The sequence below is a fragment of the Perna viridis genome, chromosome 3 (assembly GCF_037379345.1).
Source record: "Perna viridis isolate PV_CMFRI_1.1 ecotype Kerala chromosome 3, ASM3737934v1, whole genome shotgun sequence".
Taxonomy (NCBI): Eukaryota; Metazoa; Mollusca; class Bivalvia; order Mytilida; family Mytilidae; genus Perna; species Perna viridis.
This window is the reverse complement of record NC_142447.1, coordinates 56140333-56155406: the sequence shown is the minus strand read 5'-3', so window position 1 is coordinate 56155406 and position 15074 is coordinate 56140333. Positions and strand designations below refer to the sequence as shown.

Here is a 15074-nt window from a genome sequence, read left to right as displayed (position 1 = left end):
TGCTTCCAGAAGAATTGACAAAAACTTTCCACTTCATACAAGAACTGTGAAAATACCACTGTGTGCAGACCTGAGACAGTAATTGTGAACATGACACAGATCATTCCTGTGCCATTAAATATAAAAATAAGGCATGTAGCAAGGGATTTGACTCTATTTTATTGTATTCAATGTGAAGTTAGTAGTGAAATCCAAGAGGTGGCCTGTTTCCCTTGTGGTTTTTTAGTGTATTTCCATGGATAGTAAAATGTCAAAATAGTTAACATTTTTTGTTAAATTTTGTTTTGAGGTCAGCTGAATCCTGCCCAGTGGTGTGAGGGTTTCCTTGTCATTCATTGAAGACCCATGGATGGCCTTGAGCTGACAGTCATCCTGGTGGGGTTGTTGTCTCTGACATATTCACTATTTCCATTCTCCTTATATTAAATTTGTACATTGATAGAACAATGAGTTTGTAACAGAGTCACTGCATGTATGTGATTGAAGAATTACAAAATTTTGACATCCACCTTCTTTGGATCAATGAATGTGACAGATGGTAATTTTCAGTGTGACATCACACCTTTACTTGATTGGTTAAAGGTGGGAAATTAAATTTAACATTGCCATTCAGAACTACAAAGTGATGTCCATATGCCTAAATGGAAAATCCTTATTTTTTTTTCAGTAACTCTGGTCATGCTGCTCAAAATACTGCTAAAATACAGAGTACAGTCACTTTCTTCAGGGTGATGTCTAAAAATAAGAAGGCCACCTCACTTTTGTTGTTCCCTGAAAGCAAAGTGAGTGACACAAGGGTGACTACAAGTATTTCACTCAAATTGCCCAGTACTGTGAGCCCTGTTTCCCAGTTCTACAAAATGTATGAAAGTTAACCACCCCGCAACACCTCCTATACAAAATGTACCCTGAAGTGCCGGGATGTTCAGAAAAGAGAATAAACATACATGTATATGCCTAAACAGAATACAATTTTACTCTCAGACAAACATCTTTGAGAACCAAAATAATTTCCTGTACAATTAATACAATGAACTGCTACCTTATCTCAGCATTTTGTATAGTAGTCCTAGCCTGGGAGCTCTTAAATGTATAGAAATTTGTCTAAAAATTTATTACATACTGACACTTGAGAAACTTTTGTCCAAGCAAAACACTACATCAATCAGGGTAGATTGCAGCTTCAGAAATAGTTAAAATGTGGAGTTAAGACAAAACATTTAAAAGACATATTTTTTTTTGGCAAAAAAGCTTCTTCTGGTTGGAAAGTTCTTGATACACCCTGCAATCTACGCCAAACCCTGAACAGTTCTTTGAATAAGTTTACAAATATTTGGAATGCCCTTTGCCGTCTCCCACTTATTACCGATAAAAATTCCTGAATAAATTTGGCAAAGAAAATGATAAATGGCAAGAAGGGACCTGGGTGACTGGTCAATTTGTCCCATGTCCAATTTGTCCCAACCAATTTGTTAAATTTTTTGCCAATTCATCCCAGTTTTGGACAATTCATCCCAACTTATTCAACCTTGAACTTGAATCATTTTATTTTTAAATATATAAAATAAAATGATAGATGAATTTGTATAAAACACCTCGATAAGTTTCATAAGCACATTAGCAATTAATTATTACAAGTTGACTCATTTATGGCACCACATATATAAACTGTTTATTGTCATACACTAACTTGTCAAGATGTCCACACAGCTATATCAGCATGTGTTAATTGTCACTCCAGCATGTGTCATTTGATTATATACTATGTATGTAAATTATGCCAAAATTATTATCGAAGATGGGACAATACACAATAAAATAAGCATTTTTTGGCACTTCAACATCCATTTTGTTGTATTATGAAGCAGACAATGACAGTTGGTAATTTTATTAGTTTGAAAAAGTGCTCGCAATGACGTTATAATTTTATGAATAAACTTAAGTAAATAAGGGTAACAACAAAATTACCGAACACTCATCCGATTCCATTGCGGTGTGAATATACCAGTGGTGTTTGAAAAGCATTTGCATGCTATTGTCATAATCGGTAAATCAGCGTTCATATCAGCACAAAGAACAATTTACAAAAAAAAAACAATCATTACTCATTGCTTTAGAAGCAACTGAGCATTTTTTCAATCAAGGACTGATATCTAAAAAAAGTATTTTGTAAGAGACCTTTTAAGACACATTTCATCATGCCCCTGATTCACAAGTCTGTCAAATTCAAGATTCAGGTCCAAAAAGATGCAGAACGAGCTGTTTCTGTAGTCTCCTTAATCTTGAGCTTTGGTGGATATACTGACAGTAACAATTTACCAAAAGAATTCTTGTTGATGGACAATACATCATTAATATATCTGTATGTAAAGTTAAAGGTTTTTAGCATCTTTTAAATTTTTATTTTTTTACAAGATTCCGAAGATATTCAGTCTAGTACGAAAATAAGAACAAATCGGCTGGAGAGTTAATGCATACTGGAATGCCAACAATGTGACAAATATGTTATTAATGAGGAAATCAAGCACACTGCATACTTGCTTTTCAGTGTAGCACACTTTGTCCTTTTGCGATGTTTTAGAACAATATGTGGATTAGTAACCAAGAACAACATAAATTTTACACCTCAAATAATAGTTAAATTGCAAAAATATGAGATGAAACAAAAGCACAGTGATTGAATTCAAACATATCTTAACACAAGCTTATTGTTGTAAATGGTTAAGATTAAACTCTTTGATCTATTTTTAAATTCACCATTCTGATTACAAATGAGTGTGAAATGATATTTAATAAGCACACGAGTAAATTTGTGATGCATTGTGGCATGTAGTTTGAAAAATATTCAGGTTTAATGATAGTTTACATGGAACACCTAGATGAATTAACACAAAACATCCAACATACTGCACAACTGAACTACAAATAACTAGCTGGCCTTTCCCAGTTCTAAATATTCAAGTTGAAATTCAATTTAAAGGTCTTCTGGTCGAAACTGTCAAATCGTTCAAACTTTAGCCACAATGACTGAAAAAAAGCATGTCCTTAGATACATGTCTTTCTCAACTAACTAAATTTATCGGTTGATTAGCTATATAGCTCAAGTTAATGGATCATTGTTAATACAAACCAAATTAATCATCATATAGTTTGCAGTAAAAGTTGTTTATTGGGTTTGTTTATTGGCGTAAATAGCATAGAATTGAATATGATATATTAGAAATACCTTAAAAGTGGACTAAACTATCTGCATTTGAACCTGAATGGGATATGTCAGTGGGACTATTTTTCTGCAGTAGTGTAAGATAATTTTCAGATGCTAACAGGCTTTAAAAATCTTAAGACTCTGGAGACTGCTGCGTAAATTCTGATCTTCTGTCTAAATTGATAAAAATCATAACTTCTCATCTGGTTTACCTAGTTTTGTACAAAACAAAAATCCAAAATATTTCCTGCTTTTAAATTATAAATGGCAAAAGAGCAAAACAAAAACCAAAATTCTGGTCTGGTAAAATAATACCTTTAAAATCAAAACAAAAGTTATATTATGACTAAAATTATGGGACAAACTGATCTGGGCAAAATGGAATTGGGACTAATTGGTCTGGGACAAATTATAATTGGAACAAATTGACCTGTATCTAATTCGCTGAAAAAGGAACCCGACACTTTTGCTTCAGACTTCACTTGCACTTAAGGCTGTTGCCTTTCTCACGTTATTACTAATAAGTATTATAATATCCCTGTCCTTGCTAATCTGATGATTAAATTTGGTTTTCAAGAAAAGGGAAGTAAATTGAAACCTAAAGTACAATTGAAGGCTAATAAGGACTAAGGTACTTGAAAATGGTAACATGAATTCTGTTCACTAATTCAAAGAAAAATTAAGGGAAGTTTTGAAATAACTTAATTAGTTCGATAAACAAATCATTCGAAAGCTTATTTGATTCAAATTTTGAAAGCGAAAGTACGTGTATTAGCTATTTAAGATTAAACTGCCCAGGCTTTTGTCAAAGGAAGAGTTGAAATAAATTTCTTACGTCACTGTTCTTTAGATTATTCTTCTTGGCACGGAATAATTGACTGGTGTGAAAGAAATTTTCAATTTCGAATTGATAAATTATCAGTCTGTACAGACGGAACTCACTCTCTGGCTCTTTGGTTTATTATGGTCACGTGGTAATAATTACGTCTAACAAGTAGGTGGATGATTTGACCCAACTCTGATTTGTACCATTCAACAGTATTCTGAACAACAGACTAGATATCTATGTCACTCAAACAAAATCATTCATGAATGTCAGTCAGGGTTTACATGGAAGGCCAGGACAACAGATCATATATTGATTATGAAATGATAGATGAATATTGTAAAACAAATGAGGGAAGGGTGTATACATGCCTGATTAAAAAAAAAAAAAAACCTTTGACACTGTAATACATACAAGACATACAAGTTAAAACTTTAAGATATTGGTGTAGGGTTTTTATTATCTTACACTCTCAATCCTATGTATGAAATTAGCAAGTCGTGTGTAAAGATTAAAGGGAACTAACAAATTCATTTGCTAATTGCTTGGGGTGAAACAAGGAGACAACTTAACCCCGAACCTATTCAAGAATTTCTTAAATGATTTGCAAAAAATACCTTACAGATTCCCAAGACCCTTATATGCTTATTGACAAGCCACTTAACTGTCTATTGTATGATGATGATATGGTTCTACTATCTACATCTGCAAATGGTTTTCAAAATAGGTTAAATACCCTTGGTCAATATTGTAATTGGTGTCTTACATTTCGGTCTAGCGTTTTACATTGAATTCTAGTAAAACAAAAATATAGATCTTCAATACGACAGGCACATTCACCAAAAAAAAATATATACCAGAACAATGAGTTAAGAGTGTGTACAACAATATAAATTACTTGGTTTATACTTATGTGCATCGGGTACATTCTCATTGGCTGAAATAAGAATTATATACATAAAAATGCTCTAAAAGCATTTCTAAACTTCAGAAGGATTTCCTTGGACACGAGGGGGAAAGCAATGATTCTAACGAATCATGCATATCCTAGGGCACCGTCCCTTGGTGCCCAATATGGACCGACAATACTCACTGTCACAAACTTTAACTACCTATGTTTACTGTTCCTATTTCAAAATGTTTTGTTTCATAGTTTGAGCGAATGAGTCTTTTCGGTCGACAGAGGACACGAAGAATTCAATGATTCCAATGAATCATATATGTCCGTGATCATCGCTCCTTGATGTCCATTGTGGATCGACAATTCTCTCACAAAAGTCGTTTGATTAAACAAGAAAGGAAAAAAGAAATAATTATGAATATCCAGGAAAATTAGAATTCTGCCATTTGTCACTGGACAAATTTAATGTACGAAAAACTTCAACTTCGTTCTCTCAACTTAAAATACTTAGTTTTCTCAATTGTAAGAGTAATCAAGGGAACCAAGGTTATAGTGGTAATCAAAAGAATGTAATCCAGGGACAAAGACCAGACATGGAAAATAGACACACACAGCAAAGAACACAAAGTAACTAAAATAATATATACAAAGTAACAAAAGCAAATGAGCAAATATAAGGAATCTCATCTCACCTAGACTACAAATATACAAAAGATATATGCGTTGTGCTACATGAATACCACATGTCTGTATATTGCATTATTGTGTAATGTCTTATTATGTCATCCGATGGATATTAACGTTAATTGTAAATACTCCCTGACCACGATTGGCATAATAAAAAATTGAATTTGAATTGTACCAATAAATTCGAACTAAACGTTATTTTGTTAATATATATATTTTTTTATTGTTTTATGCTTTGTTTGTTTGTTTGTTAGCTTGCATGCTTGTATTGTATGAAGCTTTTTGTGACCAGTAATGACTTTCACCACAACGACAAAAAATTAAGGCGTTTTATTTTATAGTGTGACCAGGACTTCATACCACATCTGCAATCTCAGTAATATGTATACACTCCATGTTGTTTATATAAAAAATTAGAAGATATAATTACCAATGAGACAGTCATCCACCAAACAAACTTATATTGTTGTTGAGATCAGGAAGTGTATAAAATATCCGCAAAAATATCGAAACGTGAACTATGGGACATTTTAACTACGTCAAAATCCAAATACATGTACATGTCCAGAACCTGAAAACAGGAATAAAAGACGAGTCGGGGAAGGCAAATATATATTTTCTATATTTAAAAACTCATTGGTAAGTATGGATCTTTATTTCACAAAATTATTTTTATGTAGTAAATAAGCCTTTTTTTACGGAAGCATAAATACTCAGGGGTTTTGACATGGAAAAATGTAAATTTAAGCGATTTTTCGGTGGGGTAGGAGTTCATTTATTTCATTTTACCCCAGAATCCTAAGTGTTACAGCAACTTTCTTGGTACCATTGAAAAGCTGAGATATTGGGCTACATGATTATACATATGTGTATGTCAGTTTACATCGTTTTGTAGAAAGGAGAAGTTCGAAGAATAAAAAAATGTTAAAAATGGATTTTTGCCTAAACGATGAATAAAAAGTAGCCAAAAAATACAAAAATGCTTCAGTTTAATTTTTTTCGACAAAAAGATTCGTAAATGAGAGGTAAAAGGGTACCTGAAAATCATATTTTTGTTGATGAAAGGGGGTGCACGGGGTTTATCTATAGTTGAATATGGCAATTGTGGATTTCATTCATATGCATAGATGCGAATCTGTCCCCTAAAAAGCCCCTCGCTAATGGTCGTCCCCTTATCAACAGTAGCATTTTTTATTAATATGGATGAAAACGGCAATTACACCATGTATAGGAACAGTCAGCTGATCGCGCGTTTGATTGGTTAACACTGCGTTACGAAAGATTTTTGGGGATTTTTGTGGTGTATATCCACAAAGACAGTTAAATTATATCCTAGAAGCTACGTTGTCTTAGCTTTAAATAAGCTTCATTCAAATATAAATCCAGTATTGTTCTGTCCTCTATCCTCAGTAAGTGTGACTTCCTAGATTGAGAACTTTAAAGAAGTGTCATTCAAAATAAGAATCATTCTCTTAGTGTTGCCTTAGATTGTGTAAATATGTTATTTTAGGGGCATTTCATACTCCAGTAATGCTAGATGTTGTCTGGCAAGCTTTTTTCGAATTTGGCGGTTGAGGTTTGGAAGAGTTTGGAAGAATGGAATTCCAACTTCTTACGTTGTATATAGGAATAGCATTTGATCAGCTTTTTTCAACGATCTTCTTTAAAATATTCCTACGGTGGTTTGAACAAAAATGCATTAGAAATGAACAGCCTAAGCCTATATCTAGTATTACTGGAATTGCATACCACACGCACTTGTTGGAACTATAAGGGAGTCAAGATGATCAGTTATAGATATACATCTCGTCCTTCAGTTTTAAGTTGAAATGAATGTTGTTCCCCATGGTGTTTTTTTTAATTATACCTAAATGTAAGACCTGAATTTGGCATATCATATTCTCCGTCTTGATTTGCTGGTCCGTCTTGTTTCATTCATATTCCAGTGCATTGACAGCTTCGCCAATTTGTGTTGCTGAGCCCTTTGACGGACTAGGTACCATATGAAAGTTGATGTAGTATCTGTTGTTTCCTCAAATCAATCAATCGCAGCTCTTAACAGACTATATATCTCTTGTGATGTTTCCTTTACAGTTGTTCCCGTTGTGAAAGACCTCGAAAATTGTAGTGGTGTACTACTTCTTTACGTTCAGTACATAATTAAGTATTCCCAATTCTGCCTGAAATCGTTCTATACCGTTTGTGGTCGGTAGTTTAGGTAATACGCCGGTGCATTTATTGTGGTTCAACATTTCCGTTATTGTTTCTATGATTTTATTACAATAAATACGTTACCATCATAAATTCTGAGTAAGTCAATCTGCGCAAGACAAACAGGTGGAATCCCCGAACTAAAAATATCACCCAATAGAATGACCTCATAGTAGCCATATATATCCATCTACCTTTTATTCATCCATTTTCCACTCTTCACGTTGACGTACTCCCAAACAGTTAGAGTGGGGAAACGCTCTCGGACCCACGTGGGGTCTGGGAGTAGGCCAGAGCGCCAACAGAGCAGCCCAGCCGCTAGTAGGATATACTCTGACTTCTTCGATCGGGTATCCCGAAAGCTGGGCTCCGCTACCTCCAACTACAAACAGACATTTACTAACAGAATCTCCCTAAGGGACGATCGTGCGAGATCCGTAAGGTTAGTCAAGACCGTAAAAAACCCCAATCAACTTCATCCATTTTATTCCCGCCTGCGCAAGAAGACACATGTGGAAAATTTATTGGGAAGAATCTTGAAAATTTAGTAGTGTAAAAACAACTTTATTAAGGAATGTCCTTTTGAATATTATTATTATTATTGTTTATTGAAACTTTATGATGGAGTTTAATATTAATAATCCATTTCAAGCCATTACTGGCTAATAACCCCATGTCTTGGTCAAGTCCTCCCTGGCCCAAGGCTTACCCTTACCCTTACCCAGGTTTTCAAGGTCAGGCTTTTCTAGGTTTCTGGCCTTATGGTTCCATCTTTGGACGTGTTGGTCCTCAAGCTTTCACTCCTGGTTTGTGAACCCCTGCTCCTTCTGTAGCAAAGCCTTCTAGTAGTGTTACTGTACCTGCAACTGCACCTACCTCTTCTGTTAGGTGTCAGTCTGATAAGGTTACTGACTCTGTCCCTTCATTAGATGGTTTTAACTGTGATATAGATTACTTTCGTCAATCCATATTTTCTGAGTTTACTGCTTTTTCCAGTTGCATTGCAGCTTTTGAGAAAAATACCAACCAACATACACCTAGCTCGTTTGTGACTCTTTTTCGAACAGTTCACAACTCTGAACGTGAACACGAGGATAGTGATGACGAGGAACGTTTTCAGTAAGGCAAGGTAGTCAGGAAGGTATTTTTTCCTCTGGTGAAGAAGCTGAGGTTAGAGATCAGGTTTCTTAGATTGTTTCTAAACATTCTGTTCCTGATCCTGTTCCTTCTTCTGTAATTGGTTGGTCTCTTACCAATACCAACAAACTTAAGGCCGATGAAACTGAGGATACTGCTTCTTCCTTGAAGGATCACAGAGATTCTGCCTACTCCATTTTGAGAGACGTTAATAAGGTGCCTTTTCAGTCGCCTCCTAAACCTGAGAGACTCGCTTCTACTTTGGAGGTTTCTTGTGGTATGTCGAACGTCCTACCTAAGTCTTATACTAGTTTTCCAGAATCTAATAATATGTCCACTTCTCTTCGGATTATCAATGAAGGTATCATGGCAAATGAGTCTCATTTTTCTAAGGTTAGTGGTTTCGGTTTAGCTTCCTTCAAATACAATACCTTTTCCGATCTAGAAACTACGACATTTTCAATTCCACTTTGGGTAAATTGGTGCCTACCTTTTTCTTCTTCAATTAAATAGAGACCTGTGGACGGACTGCGTCTTTCTCAGTCCGTCTGGTCAAAAACTGAGAACATTCTGAGAAATGCAACTCATGTGTTAGGTACAGCGAAACATTATTTGTCTGCTGTAGCTCCCTTACTGAAGGATGTTTTTTTACTTCAGGTTGATAAAGCTCTAGGCTCTTCTCAACTTTTGCTTATGGGAACCTTATCAAACTTTACTTTATCCAAAAGGTCTGAGATCCTGGTTAAAGCCAGAATGTCAGAGAGGCTTAAGGATTCTTAAATAAAATCTCCTTTAGGCGACAAACTATTTTTGGTTTGGTTCGGAAGCAACTCAGTCATTCTCCAGCACCAGTGAAGGTTAATGTTTCCCACTCAGGGAATAATTCGAAGCGAGGCAGTTCCTCTACTGGTGGTTCTTCAATTCTTTCCACAGAGAAGTGAAGAAAATTTCTCGTATTAAAGGTGGTTCCAAGAAATCAGTTACTAAGCACAAACCTGGTAATTTTTAAAGGTAGTAAGAGGTCCAATCCTACAACCTAGGAAATACGTTACTGACACAACCCAATCAAGAGGTTATTTGAAAAACTCATCTTTCTCAAATTCAAGCAGGGGGAGGTTAACTCATTTGCTGCCAAAATTGAAAGATAGTACCTTAGAATGTTGGGTTCTGTCATTAATTCGGGGGATTAACTCTTCAGTTGAAGGAACAACCCCTTTTTCACTAATAATTCTTATTCCATTGTCCAATACGACTCAGCCACAGAAAATATCACTTCTGTCAGCTGAGATAGATTGTCTCTTGACAAAGAAGGCAGTAGAGGAAGTTCCTGTATCAACAATAGATCCAGTCTTCTATTCTAGGATTTTCCTTGTTTCAAAGAAAACAGGAGGAATGAGACCAATCCATTCTCAACTCTTATCTGGTTGTTCCCACTTCAAGATTGAGACCAATCGGTTTATCAGAGCTTCAATTCTACCAGGTATCTGGACCACTTCCTTGGACTTAACAGATACATATTTCCATGTTCCAGTATGTCCTTCTTACCGAAAATTTCTTCGTTTTGTTTGGAACGTTTACCAGTTCAGAATCTCTACTGTTTGCCTTCGAGATGATACAGGCTGCCGTAGCACATATTCACTCGCAGGCCATTCATATTCATTCTTATCTGGACGATTCTCTGTTGAAATAACTTTCCCGCGGGAGAAGCTTCTCGTAAATACGGATCTAGTCATCAGCCTGTTTCTATCTCTGGGGTTCCTAATTCTTGGAAAATGTCAGATCTGATTCCTTCTCAGGACTTTACTTTTCTTGGAGAACCTTACCTGACAAATGTAGGACTTGTTCTACCTCTTTAGGCAAACCTTCAGAACCTCAACTTGAGACTGTATCAGTTTCTTTCTAAGGAAACAGTTTCTGCTCGCCAATTTTTTCAACTACTAGGTCTCTTGAACTCTTTGTTCCTCTTGATCGACTTCACATTCGACCTTTCCAATTTTATCTATATCAATATTGGCGCCCGTCTTCTGAGAATATCAAGTTCCAATTATTCTTCAGGAATTTGTCTCCAGATATTATATGGTGGACTGTTCAGGAGAACGTTTTGAATGGCCAACTTATGTCCTTTCCAGTTCACAGTCAGACACTGTTCACTCTCTCATTTTCAGTCTATTCTGCAAAACAAGTCTCTTGTTCTTGCATCAGACAACACGACAGTTGTTGCTTACTTGAAAAATCAAGAGGGACTCATTGTTTCAAGCTGTTCGTTCTTGTGAAAGAAATTTTTCTTTTTTGCAATTCACTTCATTACAGCTTTTGTCTCAGGGAAACTCAATGTCATCAGACTCTCTATCGAGAACTCTTGCTCCAGTGAATACAGAATGGGAACTTCTCCAGTCAGACTTGCTTCATGGGGGTCTCCTCATGTGGTCCTGTTTGCAACAAGTCTCAACTTGAAACTTCAATTGTTCGTGTCTCCTGTCCCTTACCCAAAACAAAAACTTTTGCAGTAGACGCTGTGAGTTTTCCTTGGGAAGGAATATTTGGATATGCATCCCCTCCATTCAGATTTCTGTCAGCAGTACATTGAAAGATTGCTTCGGAGCAATGTCTGATAGTTCTTATTGCTCCAGCTAGGCCCAAGCAAGCTTGGTCGTCAGATCTTCTTCAACTGTCTTGTACTACCAGTAAGATAAAATCTTCTTTCACAGTTCAAGGGCAAGATTCTTCATCCCAAGCCAGAGAATATACATCTGTTCGCGTGGCTTCTTTCAGGGATAGTTTCAAGGTGAGAGGCTTTTCTGAGCATGCAGCCAGACATGTCTCACGAGCAGTCAGAGACTCTACTAACATCGTCTACGGTGCTAACTGGACAATCGTCTGTAGTTGGTGTAGTGAGAAGGAATATTGATCCTCTGTTCAGCAGTTAGCTTATTTTCTTATCCATCTGTTTGAAGCATAAAAATTGTCTCCTTCCACAAATAAAGGTTATCGTTCTGCTATTTCCAGAACAATCCACTTGTCTGGTGGTCCTGATTTTGGTCATTATGAGTATATTTCTCTTCTAGTTAAGAATTTTACTCTTGAACATCCTAGACAGAAGGTTTTTATTCCTTCCTGGAATTAAAGTTTGGTTCTATCACCCTTAAAAACCAATCCTTTTGAACCAGTTGAAGAAGTAGATATCAATATTCTTTCACATAAATGTTTTCTACTGATATTTGCTTCAGGTGGTAGAAGAAGTTAAATCCATGCTCTGTCTATTTCTGATTCTTGTCCGTTTAAATCTTCAGCAGAACCAACAGTTATTACATCACTGCCTATTATTTCTAGTTCTAAACTACATTTTCCTGTCAGAACTTTAATTATTTACCTTCAAGGAACCCGTAGTCTTATACCTAGGCTAACACTAGACTATTTATTCAAATTAAGAAATATATTAAAGATTTACCAGCAAAAATGATATCTACCTGGATTTGTAAGACCATTCAGTTAGCCTACAATTCTTCTACTGAAGAATCTCTGTCTAGTCTGAACATTAAAGCCCAAGATGTTAGAGCAATTTCTACATCTTGGGCACTGTTTAATAATACTTCTTTAGAGGAAGTTTTATCAGCAGGTTTCTGGAGAAATGAAATTTCCTTCATTTCTCACTACCTAAGATCATTATCTTCTCAAGCCGAGGGCTAATATACATCAGGACCTTTGATAACGACAAAATGGTTGTTTTACCTCATGCATGTCTGGTGCAGGGGATTCAGCTTTACGTTTAACTAATTTTAAAACATACTCTGAATTTATGATGGTAACTTGGTTATTGTAATAAAATTTAACAGTTTAAAAAAGTAAAATAAGATTTTATAAAATGAATACTTACCATCATAAATCAAAGGTCCCTCCCAACCTCATCTTCATCCCCTGTTATGTTATTTTATAAAGCTTCATGCTTACTTTTGGAAATGAATTGGTAGATTACTACTTTGAGGTCATCGCATTGAATGATATTTTAGTTTCCACTAGACACTTTGTGATGAGTCGTTCTCTGTAATGCATTAATTACTGGTCTTTTTTTATATCTGCGATTTTCGTGCACCAGATTAATTTAATTTTAGTAGAACTGAAATTACAAGTACCTGTTTGGAAAATACATGTACATTTTATCATTTAGGCCAAGGTTTCCATTAAGTGGTTCTCTGTATTAAATATATTATCAGTTTATAGCAATAATCCAACTACTAACCATTTTTTACAATGTAGCTCAAGACCAAACTCATTTTACGTGCATCACTGCTAATATGATGTATAGGCTGGATCTCATATAATAATAAGTGTTTTGGTCAATTTTGATCAAATAAAATGCAATTTACAAGAAAGGAAAATCGAGGGAACTTGGGTTAGAACATAAATAAAAAAAATAAGACAATCAAGGGACAACGGCCAGACAATCAAAATAATCACACACAACTATGAAAATGAAATACCTAAAATACAAATAAACAAACGTAAACGAACAACCCCTAAATCCACTAAAAACTGGGAGGATGGACCAGGTCCAACAGAACGGTAACCGTCCTCTGTTTATCTAGAAACACCTTCCGAGTTGCCAATAGAATATAGTTTCTGGGTAAATGAAAGATGAAAAGAAAACTATGACACGGCGAGCAAATCTGTTCTCATGGTTCAGATGGATTCGGTGCATTCAACCTATGCCAACATTTTGAAAATGAAGAGAATTTTGGCGAAGCGTCCTTAATACTATAGTAAGTGCAATAGGCAAAGTATTTAATAAAATTTTGAGTCATAGACTAGAATTATTTCTCAGAAACACAATAGTATTTATATATGAAGGAAATGATATATCTCTGTGCTCTGTACATTCACATTCTTTTGAATTAATAAATAATTTTCACATTAAAGGTTGATTTTAAGACGATTTATAAACCAGTCCATATAAAATTCAGACACTGACTATGGTAGAAGTGTTTCATTGTGTAGAAAAAAACCACCAAACAATTGATGCTTTTTTTTTGTTTTTATTTCAGGGAACGATAATCGTTTCTGTTTTCGGATCTGTATTGTTTTCTTAGAAAAATGTACTTTAATCTCCCACTGAAATCAACCTAATCAAATCAAACCCAGAACAACAGCACTTGCGAAGTGCCAATTTAATACACAATCTGTACATTTTTTTTTATCTCAAAACTGGTAATTTGGTCTGTAACTGTTTCTGAATTAGAAATTAAAGAGACTTGTTGGTTTTTGACATGCATGAATCATCTCCGGTCTAATTATTATAAGACTTTTACATAAGTTAATTCTAACAACGATTTGTTGTATTGTTTACATTCAGTCAACATCTTTACGAATAATACGGGAATTCTACACCAGTCAACAGTATTTTCGGTGTAATTACTTCTTGATTCTTTCCCCTCCAGTCCTTTAATAATAACATCATTTCACAAAAAGTTTATGTCTTTGACAATTTTAGCTGCTGTATTGAATAGAGCAGATTTTTTTCCTTTACTGTTTCGTATTCAAAATTTGTATACACAGTCCGAGGGGAAACCAACTTTTGCTCGTCCAGCACCCTGTTCTAACAAATTTCAATATCAACTGAAATGTTTTAGATTAAATTGCATTATGTTCCGTCGAAAAGTATTGAATTTAATTGTGAAATAATTTTGTTTGTATCTTCGGAACAGACAATCTCTTACATCTGTTTAAAACGATGGTTATTAAAAAAGAACGGATATGGTGCAATACAAGAAATGCACCATCGTACAACCAAAACCAAAACAGTAAATATCTAATAGCGTGTCTTTTTTCGTATCTTCATTCACCATTGAAATACATGATATTTCTGGTAAATGGTAAGCAAATTAATATAAGACTTTCAATTAGTAAGAAAAAATATTCACTCTCTTTTATTCGGGTGGTTTGTAGATGTTGTATTTTCAGTTTGTTCATGTTTCCTGTCCTTTATTCTTTTTTTTTCTTGACGATGTCTTTGTAAGTTTTAATTTTTATTTCGATCATTGTTCTACTGGTGTTAATTTCTATTTTTTTTATGTAGAATTTTATTCAATATAAATATATTAAAGTCTGTATGC

The 15074-nt window shown here is 34.9% G+C and overlaps 1 protein-coding gene and 1 long non-coding RNA gene across 2 annotated transcripts in view; one reads left to right on the top strand and one right to left on the bottom strand.

Moving 5' to 3' along the window:
- Nucleotides 1-4197, bottom strand: part of LOC148623003 (uncharacterized) — a 36216-nt gene extending 32019 nt beyond the window's left edge. The window contains exon 1 of the mRNA XM_088573425.1: nt 4041-4197. The gene's annotated coding sequence lies outside the window, so the exon portion shown is untranslated. The remainder of the gene's footprint in view (nt 1-4040) is intronic.
- A 1823-nt stretch (nt 4198-6020) lies between these two features.
- Nucleotides 6021-15074, top strand: part of LOC148623001 (uncharacterized) — a 30550-nt gene continuing 21496 nt past the window's right edge. The window contains exon 1 of the long non-coding RNA XR_015920745.1: nt 6021-6258. This is a non-coding gene — a long non-coding RNA (uncharacterized LOC148623001). The remainder of the gene's footprint in view (nt 6259-15074) is intronic.